The 9,875-nt window shown below is 43.4% G+C and overlaps 1 protein-coding gene, 1 long non-coding RNA gene and 1 other non-coding gene across 5 annotated transcripts in view; 2 read left to right on the forward strand and 1 right to left on the reverse strand.

The window, feature by feature from the left end:
• The window catches only part of FNDC3B (fibronectin type III domain containing 3B), a 351,431-nt gene extending 350,476 nt beyond the window's left edge, over positions 1-955 (reverse strand). For 2 of the 3 annotated variants that reach the window (XM_029939870.1, XM_029939867.1), the window contains exon 1: positions 815-955. The gene's annotated coding sequence lies outside the window, so the exon portion shown is untranslated. The remainder of the gene's footprint in view (positions 1-814) is intronic. The other variant, XM_029939871.1, reaches the window with a different exon arrangement.
• Positions 956-1,631: 676 nt separating this feature from the next.
• Positions 1,632-3,194, forward strand: LOC115292021. Its single transcript, XR_003908760.1, has 2 exons — positions 1,632-1,712; positions 2,839-3,194. It is a non-coding gene; the product is annotated as an uncharacterized LOC115292021 (long non-coding RNA).
• A 4,605-nt stretch (positions 3,195-7,799) lies between these two features.
• LOC115293063 lies at positions 7,800-7,903 on the forward strand. Its single transcript, XR_003909324.1, has one exon. It is a non-coding gene; the product is annotated as a U6 spliceosomal RNA (small nuclear RNA).
• The last annotated feature ends 1,972 nt before the right edge of the window (positions 7,904-9,875 follow it).

Here is a 9,875-nt window from a genome sequence, read left to right on the forward strand (position 1 = left end):
GGCCGTGGCCGCCGGTTACCGCCCCCAGCCCGGGGGGAGCCCGGGGGGCAGGACGGGGAGGGAGGACGTGGCGCGCACGGAGGTGGCCAGCGACGAGGCGGGGGAGTGTCCTGGAGAGGCCCGGCCGGGGGCAGGGGGCCGGCTCGGCTCCCGGGGCTGCGGGCCCGAACCCTCCCCGCGAGCATCCCAGGGTCTGAGGTCCCGGCCCGCCCCCGCCCGGCGTGGAGAGGCTGCCCCAACTTCCAGCCCCACTTCGCACGCCCGCCCTCCTCCCTCCACCATATGGAAATCTACAGCCTCAGAAAGTGACACGTCGAAGATTCCTCGGCCTCTCCGCCCGCCCTCCCCCTCCCGGGCAGCGTTCCTGCCGCGGAGATTCCGGGAGGGGGAGCAGATTCCTCGGACAGAATCTGCTGGGAAGGATGGGGAGGGCGAGGGGGGGGGAGGGAGAGCCCGGGAGCCACTGCCCAGATTTTTTTTTCATCAAGAAGAATCTACCCGCTTCTTTCCCTCCTCCAAACCCAGACAAGCTGGGGCGACGGGAGGGGGACCTGAGCCCTGCAAGATGCGGCCCCAAAGTGGAGACCAGCCCCCTCCCGGGCCCCGTGTTCCTGGGGTGCCCAGGCGAGCGCAGGGCGCCCCAGCAGTCTGGCGCCAAGTTTTCCCCGGGAAGCCCGGCGCGCCCGCAGCGCTCCGGGACAGGATCGCACTCCCGCGGACTCCGCGTCCGGCCGGGGCTTTCCAGTGCGCGGGACCCGGCGGCCGAGGTGCGGGGTCCCGGTCCCTCCGGTCTCCACGATCGTGCACGCCTTACCTTCCCTCGGGCTGAAAAGCGGGGCTCCGGGCGCACCACACACCAGGTCGCCCACGCCTTCCCAGCCGGTAGTCCCGAGGATCTCCGCTGCCCCTTTGCTGCTCCCGCCACCGCCACCGCCGCCGCCGCTCTCCTCCTCCTCCGGCCGCCGCCGCCGCTCAAATAACTACCAGGAGGGTTTGATGGGGGATTCCGCCATGTCAATGATGTCGGGACCACATGGGGATTTGGGACCCGCCCACTACCGTAAACTCCAGAGTAAAACCGCCGCCACAATCTCAGATCCGCAGGACTGCGGGAGCCTCCTGTGCATCCCAGGCCTGCGTAACTGACGGGAAACTCTTTGATTCAGCCAGACTAAAGTCTGAGGCTTTGGGGAACTAGCAGCTCCTAAAACTCGAGGCCTGGCGTTCTGCAAAAGATCGCCAAACAGCAATATAATTGCAGCGTTGCTGAGTAATAATCAGAGCAAAGACTCTTATGACACTTTTTCATTTACACATTTTTTAACTTTCTTTTTAATCCCTACAACCTTGTGAGCTGTTTTGTCACTCCCTTGTCTATTTCCCACAGTACTTGTTCGTGCAACTAACATAGCGTGAACAGATTTTTTTATACCAAGGTTAAAATGTCTATTTCCCTCTTTCAGTACTTATATGCGCTCACAAGGGCAGAAACTGATCCGTATTCATATCTGCTTTTTCGTACTGTCAAAGAACAGAGCGCATAATGGAACTCCTTAGATAACTGTTGAGTTTATATTAATTAAATGTAACGTATTCCTGTTGTAGAGGCTCCAAGTGGTTAACAGACCGCATCCCATCCCATCCTTCAAATTACCCGGGAAGCAAGAAGGCAAGCTCTCCCACAGAGTTCCCCTCTCTCCTCCACTTCCCAGGTATTCTAAATAATGACATTCAGCATCAACTACTGGCCACAAAACAATACACAGCAGTGACCAGAGGCAATGCATTACTTTCAATGACCTAAAAAAGTAACAATCATTTATCAGATAAAGTTATTGTACATGGTACTGTATTAAAGCCAGAAAAACATAAAAGAATAGTGCGATGAAAGATGTTTTAAAAAGCTGCTATAGCACTCAGATCTTAGCTCAGACATGTAGAGAGATGGAATATTATCACAGTTGCCTGTTGAAGAAGGAGGAGAAGGAAAAGAAAAGAAATATGTGTCCAGATTTCGTGTTAATGAGTTTTCTTGAACCTGGCAAAGAGCTGAAATTTCAGGGCAAGCAACTAACCCCAGTCTTCTCAATTTCCTTGGCCTGCTTTTACCTCCTTTGCCAAGCCTTTCCTTCCACACATGAATTTAACCTTCTGACCTCTGAAGTTTGCCAACTTATCTACTCATTTCGATTCTTCCACATACTTTACGATTAATTTATTCAACAACCATGTATCAGGGCTACTTTATTCAAGGCATGATGCTAGGTTGATTGATGCTGGGGATACAAAAATGAACAAGACCTGGAGCACCTGGGTGGCTCAGCCAGTTAAGCATCGGACTCTTGAATTTGACTCAAGTCATGATCTCAGGGTTTGTGAGTTCAAGCCTCACGATGGGCTCCATGGGGAGAGCGTGGAGCCTGCCTGAAAATCTCTCTCCCTCTTTCTCTGTCCCTCTTCCACTCTCTGTCTCTCTGTGTCACTCTCAAAAATAAATAAATAAACTTATGTCCAACCAAGTGGAGGACATAAACAGTAGCTTCAGAGCAATGTGAGACGAACTGAAAAGAATTATGGGGTTTACGGGGACAAGAGCTATAAAACCATGGGGAGGGGAGGCAGTGAGTTTAGCTGGAGCTCAAAGACAGACAAGTCATGATCTTAGCACAGCGAAGAGGAAGATGTGTGCTCCAGACAACTGAAAAGCTCTTACACAGGGACAGAGGTGTGCTTCCAAGTCGTGAGAGAAGGCTAGCCACTGAGGGAAGTAGGGAAAAGCTGAGACCAGAGCTGGGGTGTCACTGATTTTTTCTTTTCCTTTTTTTCCTTCCCATGCAGGACTATCACCTAGGATTAGGACCATATTTTAGGAAGACGGCTTCAGGAGCCCTCTGGAGACATTTGGCTGAAAGAAGGCAGGAAGGAAGGAAGGCCCCATTTTCCCTGATTCAGTCTTATTCCACACATCTCCAAAATCAAATTGTAGAGTCCAAAAAAGAAGGAGCTATCTCTCAGTATTCTGGTTTTGGGTTTTGGTGTTTTTGTGTGGGTTTTTTGTCCTAAGTTCAGCAAGTGTTTGAATCTTATTTCTCTTTGCACACTCCTGTTTCTCTCCAGATCTCAGTTACTTCTGCTGATTTCTTCCACTAGACTGACTTCGTTCTAATAAAGAAGAATCAACGTATACAAAGTGCCTTAAAAGTGTCACTGTATGTTCATTGTGAGAATTAAAAGCCTGGAGTGGCCAATACTCAATAAATAAATATCAATTTCTCTTTGAAGGCATGAATGATTGAAGCTGTCTTTCATGGAAGACATAGAACAGAAATTGGAAACTTCAAGGAAAAAGATAGGACCTTTGAAAGGGTTCTCAGGAGCACCTGGGTGGCTCGGTCAGTTGAGCACCTGACTTTTGATTTTTGGCTCAGGTCTCGCTGACAGTGTGGAGCCTGCTTGGGATTCTTTCTCCTTCCCTCTCTCTTTCAAAATAAATAAATGAACATTAAAAAAAAACCCAAAACAATGTCAAAAGGGATCTCAACTGTATGTTGAAGGGTTTAAATTTAATACAATAAAGTTATAGAGGCAAGGAGCGATTGATGTGGGTTTCAAAGCTGACTGCTCTGGCAGCAGGACGGAGAAGACTCTTGTCACAAAGACATGCCCTGAACCTACCCTGGGGGGGAGATGATACAGACTTCGGCCAGAGCGATGGTCCACGGATAGGAAGGAGGGCCTGACTACCAGGCACTGAGTCTTCCCATATGGTGTTGATAACCCAAGTCACCTGCATCTTTAAATCCTAAATTGTGGAACCCTAGCCACAACTTTGCTCCAAAAGCAGTTTAGAATTTGCTCAATTATAAAAATTATCATACTAATGAAGATGCCTGAAAGATAAGGCCTGTAAGAAATTATAGAGACTTATGAACCATTTTTTTTAATGTAGGCTTCACACCCAGCACAGAGCCCAACGTGTAGCTTGAACTCAAGCCCTGAGATCAAGTGTCTGACACTTAACCGACTGAGCCACCCCGACACCCAAGCCTTTATACTGTCCAGGTAATATAGGGCTGCATTGTACCTAAAAAAAAAAATTCAAAGTGGTACTTCCTGTTTTCAAATATCTTAAAACAAAAGAAATGCAACTTTCATATATAAGAAAGTATGAGTTTGAAAACTAGCATGGAAAAAATCTCAAACCGTGAAAGCTCTGAACACCTTTTCTAAGTATAAACTCTTGAAATTTAAGCTTCTTTCTTAGAGATCAGTACAGCCAGGAATACAAGGTATCTGGAAGACCTAGTTAGGTCTCTATATCCTTCCTTTGTTGGATTTTTCCCAGGCAGGCTCAGTCTTGCCCTCTAATCTTGAAACCTAATCTTGACCTTAGATAGAGGGCATTAACTCTTTGCCTTAACTTCTTGTTCTGATGTCCTGAGCCAGATCTGATACCAGTTTCAATATGAACATTGACAAAAAGCCAATTAATCCTGTTTGGAAGAGTGATCCAAATTCACTGGAGTACTAACAAGGGTAAAGGACAGTCAAAAAGAGCAACACTCAACTTCAGTCAAATCCACTTTTCTAGAACAAAGCTGTAGCTTCACCTTCGACCTATATATTTTTAAAGTTATTTCAACCAAGAATATCCATTCCATAGTTGTCAGACACTCTTCAAGTAGAAGCTGAGTGAGTGTCAGTGCCCATAAAACCACAGGGTGGATAGGGAGCTAACGATTTTCGGGATGCTTGTCCTCCCTGAGCAGAATCTGAACACCACCAGGAAGAGGGAAACGTTTCTTGCGGACAGTGCCTTTTATCAGCACCTCCAAATCTTCAGACACCTGCCTCCTTGCCACTTTCCCCCAGTGGTCCTGTTTCTGCCCTCTGGAGGCAGACAGAATAACAACAGTTGCCTTCCACATGACTTCCCTTCCAATGAATCCACCAGCCCTGTCACATGCTCCCTAAAGATTCCCTTTTCCTGGATAATCATCTCAGACTTGCTGAATTCTCATTTCATCACATGGCTTCCAGATCTCTCTCCTTCCCTTTCTCCTGCTACCACTGGGGGCCTACACGTTCAACCTCTCCAAAAGATGGGTGTCCAGATTCTGTTTATATTTCAGCCATCATTAGAACACAACCATACAGTGGTTTCCTGCTTCAGTTTGGGCAAAACTCTGTGTCATTACAGGTTAATACTGTGCTGATTTCCTTAACAGCCTCCTCATCCTATCAAATCATTTTATTTTCTTCCAATGAAAATTGTCAAGTTGGTGTACATTAGGAATGCAATTGACTTCATCTTACTTGATTTTAATTAATATTAATTGGTTGACTAAATTTATTAAATTTTATTTGTAAGTTTTATACTCACAGTCCAGCCTACCTGAGACTTTCTGAACATTGAGTCTGTCACCATAAAACCTTTACCGGCTTTGTGACGTTAATAAGTATGACAAACATGCTTTCCATGTTGCCATCCAAGGCCCTAATAGAAACATGAAACAAGACAAGACCAAGGATGACCACGAGTAATTTTTCTCCAGTTGGAGGCAAATTTGAGGCAAAGTTATTTTAAAAGCTATGAATCTGTCCATCACCCTGACTTACCTGAACCATGCCACCAGAGAGGAGTGGGTTGGTCTGACTCTCTTCATAGTCATTGTTACCCTCTTGCCCACTCTCATACCTGGTTTGCTCCTAGGGTCACCTTCTCCTCATAAGAGGTCAAGAGATCTGTATGTTCCCTGAGTCTCTTTATAACAGCTGTGCTATATACTGTCTTCCTCAAACAGATTCAGTATTTTCCCTGGAGAGAAATACATGTAGGTAGAGGTAGAGATAGAAGTAAAGATAGATAGATAGATAATAGAGATAGAGATAATGTGCCTTTCACAGAGAAAGGACGCAAACAAACAAACAAAAACTATTTTTAGCTCAGCTACATGCCTGAGTTATAAACCATTCTGATCAAGGAAAAATTCTGAAATTTGACCAGGAACCATGAGTTGAAAATGGAGTAAACTTTCTGCAGCATCACCGGTGCCCATTCTGTTTGTGAAGGGTAGGATGTGATGTTTGAAATCAGTTCTAGTCTTTTATGTAGTTATCACAATATTTCTTTTCATTCTTGGAAGCATACCCTTCAGCACAGTACATGTAATCTCTGTGCCTCAGACCTTGCTGGAAAGGGGGTTACATATTGATCACATTAACATTAATAAACACTCTCTCTGACTCTGGCAGCCACCATTATTGTAGGATTTTTCACTCCCTTTGTACTCTTTCAGTTCTTTCTAGAGTTTCCTGTGAATTTATGAACAAGTTCTTCAGCTTGCTTCAGTAACTTGTTCGCTCAGTGGGGACGGCTAACATTGTACCTGCCTCCAGACTGAGCCCCTGCTGTTGGTAGAGCTGTGGAAACCCCGATTATCCCATAAGACCAGCACCACACACTCACTTCCTCTCCCTTGACAAATTCAGTTAACCCTGGTCACCCTGGTCCTTGGCTTCCAATATCATATAAATCGTACTCTGTTTCCATGAATCTGGTTTTTTTTTAGATTCCACATATACGTGATAATACACAGTACTTGTCTTTCTCTGTCTGACTTATGTCAGTTCTATCCATGCTGTTGTAAATGGCAAGCTTTCTTTCTTTTTTTTTTAATTTAATGTTTATTTATTCTTAAGAGAGAGATGGAGGAGGGAGAGAGAGTTGGGGAGAGAGAGGGATGCAAAACTTGAGAGACTATTGAATGGTGAACATGTACTGAGAGTTGAAGGGGAAGGGGAAGGGGGGAAAAGAGGTGTTGGTGATGGAGGAGGGTACTTAAGGGGAAGAGCACTGGGTGTTGTATGGAAAACAACTTGACCATAAAATATGAAAAAAAAATAAATAAATAAACATTAAAAAATTTTTTTTAAAAAGGAAGAATTTGGTATCAAGCATCAGCATGACATTAAAGTGATGTCTTACCTTTAAAAAAAAAAGAGAGATGGAAGCACACACACAAGTGGAGGAGGGGCAGAAAGAGAGGGAGGCGGACGCTCTGAATTGAAGCAGGCTGTGTGCTGACAGCACAGAGCCCGATGCGGGGCTTGAATGCACAAACTGCGAGATCATGACTTGAGCTGAAGTTGAATGCTTAACAAACTGAGCCACCCAGGCGCCCCCTCTTTCTTTCTTTTTTTAAAGTTTATTTATTTATTTTGAGGGGGGGAGAGAGAGAGAGAGGGAGACACAGACTCCCAAACAGGCTCCACACTGTCAGCTCAGAGCCCTATGCAGGTCTCAGTTCCACAAACTGCATTGTCATGACCTGAGCCAAAATCAAGAGTCAGATGCCTAACTGACTGAGCCACCCATGCACCTGAGATTTCCTTCTTTCTAATGGCTGAATAATATCCCATTCTCTTGACGAAGAAACAGGCTTTCTTATTTGACAATGAGAACAAGGTAATTTATTGAGGTTCCTTCTTCCTTTGCTAAGAAAGTCAAGGTAAGTTTTGTTCTCAACTACAGCAATTATCCTTAGCCTAGAATTTGTGGTAAGACCATTATGCCTCCCTTTTTATTACATGACTAATATTCACTTAATCTTTATTTTAATGAACCAGTCTTATCTCTGTTTTATTATATGCTGTTCTCTTTATGGAAGGTAGGTATATTATTTAGAACTCTTTGGCTTCAAGGGACACAGAACTAATTCAAACTACGTTGAAGGGGAAAATATTAGATTTAGAATGAAACAGCTTATTCTAAACCCAGTTTAAAATTCTTGAACCGAGCACTAGCTTTAGCAACACATATACCAAAGTTGGAACAATGCAGAAATTATCATAGCCCCTGCACAAGGATGACATGAAGTATTCTGTAAAATACAATAAAATAAAATTTAAAATAAAATTCCGGAACCAAAATAACACTAATACAAATGAAACTAACTATAATTGGTTTTTTTAAGTTCATTTATTTATTTTGAGAGAAAAAAAGTGGGCATATGTGCGCATGAGCATGGAAGGGCAGAGAGAGAGAGAGAGAGAGAGAGAGAGAGAGAGAGAGAGAGAGGGAGAGAGAGAATCCTAAGCAGCCTCCATGCTCTGCACTGAGCCCAACAAGGGGCTCAGTCTCACAACTGTGAGATCATGACCTAAGATGAAATCAAGAGTCAGATGCTTAACCGACTGAGCCATCCAGGCACCCTTGTAATCGTTTTTATAATTCCATAGTTTATACGTGATGGATCAACAAATACATTGTTTATTCTTATTAGGATACGTTAATATTCTTTTACTTACTTTCAATTGATTAACATTTTCTGTCCAGTTTTATGATAATTATTCCAAAGAAGATGGAATAATTTTAAACATCCCTCTCCAGGACACCTGAGTGGCTCAGTTGGTTAAGCTCCTGACTCTTGATCTCAGCTTAGGTCTTGATCTCAGGGTAGTGAGTTCAGGACCCACACTGGGCTCCATGCTAGGCATGAAGCCTAGTTAAAAAAACTAAATAAATAAAAGTAAACATCCCTCTCCTTAAGGAATTTGTGATCTAAATGAGATCATCACATGTTGAGAAATAAATGCATAGCTTAATCATTTACTGTACTTGATTAACTGGGACTTTCCAGAGAAACAGACCCAATAGGATAGATATAGAGATAGATAGATAGATAGATAGATAGATAGATAGATAGATAATAGATAAAAGGACTGAAAGAGAAAAAAGATTTATTTAAAGAAATTGGCTCATGTGATTATGACAGCAACAGGTAGGAGACCCAGGAAAGAGTTGATGTTGCAGCTTGAGTCTGAAAACAGTCAGAAGACTCTTCCTTTGACGATGTCAGCCATTTTCCCCTTAAGGCCTTCAACTGATCATATGAGGCCCACCCACATTATAAAGAATAATCTGCTTTACTCAAAGTCTACTGATTTAAATGTTAACTCATCTGAAAAATACCTTCACCAATGATATCTAGACTTGTGTTTGACCAAATGTCTTGGTACTATGGCATAGCTAAGTTGGGAAAAAAATTAATTACCACATGTACTTTCAGAGCAACTAGACTGAGAGTATAATTGGTATCTTATGGATCTAGTTTGTTCCCATATGTCTAGCACTGCCTTGCAAATAATAGATGCTCAATAAATATTTGTTGAATCATCAAATTAGAAATTATATTATCTCTATCATGAGAGCCAAACTAAAATTTTTTCTGTAAGTTCTCTGAGTTCATTGAGATCTTAGGTGGAGACGCCTGGCTGGCTCAGTTGGTAGAGCACATAACTCTTGATCTAAGGTTTGTGAGTTCGAGCCCCATGTTGGGCTTGGAGATTACTTAAAAAAATATCTTTAAAAAAAAATCTCATGGGGCACCTGGGTGGCTGAGTCGGTTAAGCCTCTGACTCTTGATTTTGGCTCAGGTCATGACCTCAGGGTTCATGGATTGAGCTCCACATCAGGCTCCACACTCATAGCCCAGAGTTTGCTTGGGATTCTCTCTCTTCCTGTCTCTTCTGCCCCTCCCCTGCTCATGCTCTCTCTCTCTCTCTCCCTCCCCTCAAAATAAATAAATAAACATTTTTTAAAAATTCCCAGGCAGAAATTTATTTTTATTTATCCTACATAGGACTTAGTGCACTTATCCAATCTGATGATCTAAGTCCTTCATCAGTTCTGGAAAATTCTCAGTCATTATCACTTCAAATATTGTCTCTCCTCCATTATCTGTATTTTCTCTGGAACTTTTATTAGATAATTGTAGGACCTTAATCTCTCATATATTCCTTTCTTTGTCTCTTTTTGTTGTCTCCTATTAATATCTATTAATTAATCTATTAATCTCCTATAATTATCTATC

Source organism: Suricata suricatta, chromosome 5, assembly GCF_006229205.1.
Source record: "Suricata suricatta isolate VVHF042 chromosome 5, meerkat_22Aug2017_6uvM2_HiC, whole genome shotgun sequence".
Classification (NCBI taxonomy): domain Eukaryota; kingdom Metazoa; phylum Chordata; class Mammalia; order Carnivora; family Herpestidae; genus Suricata; species Suricata suricatta.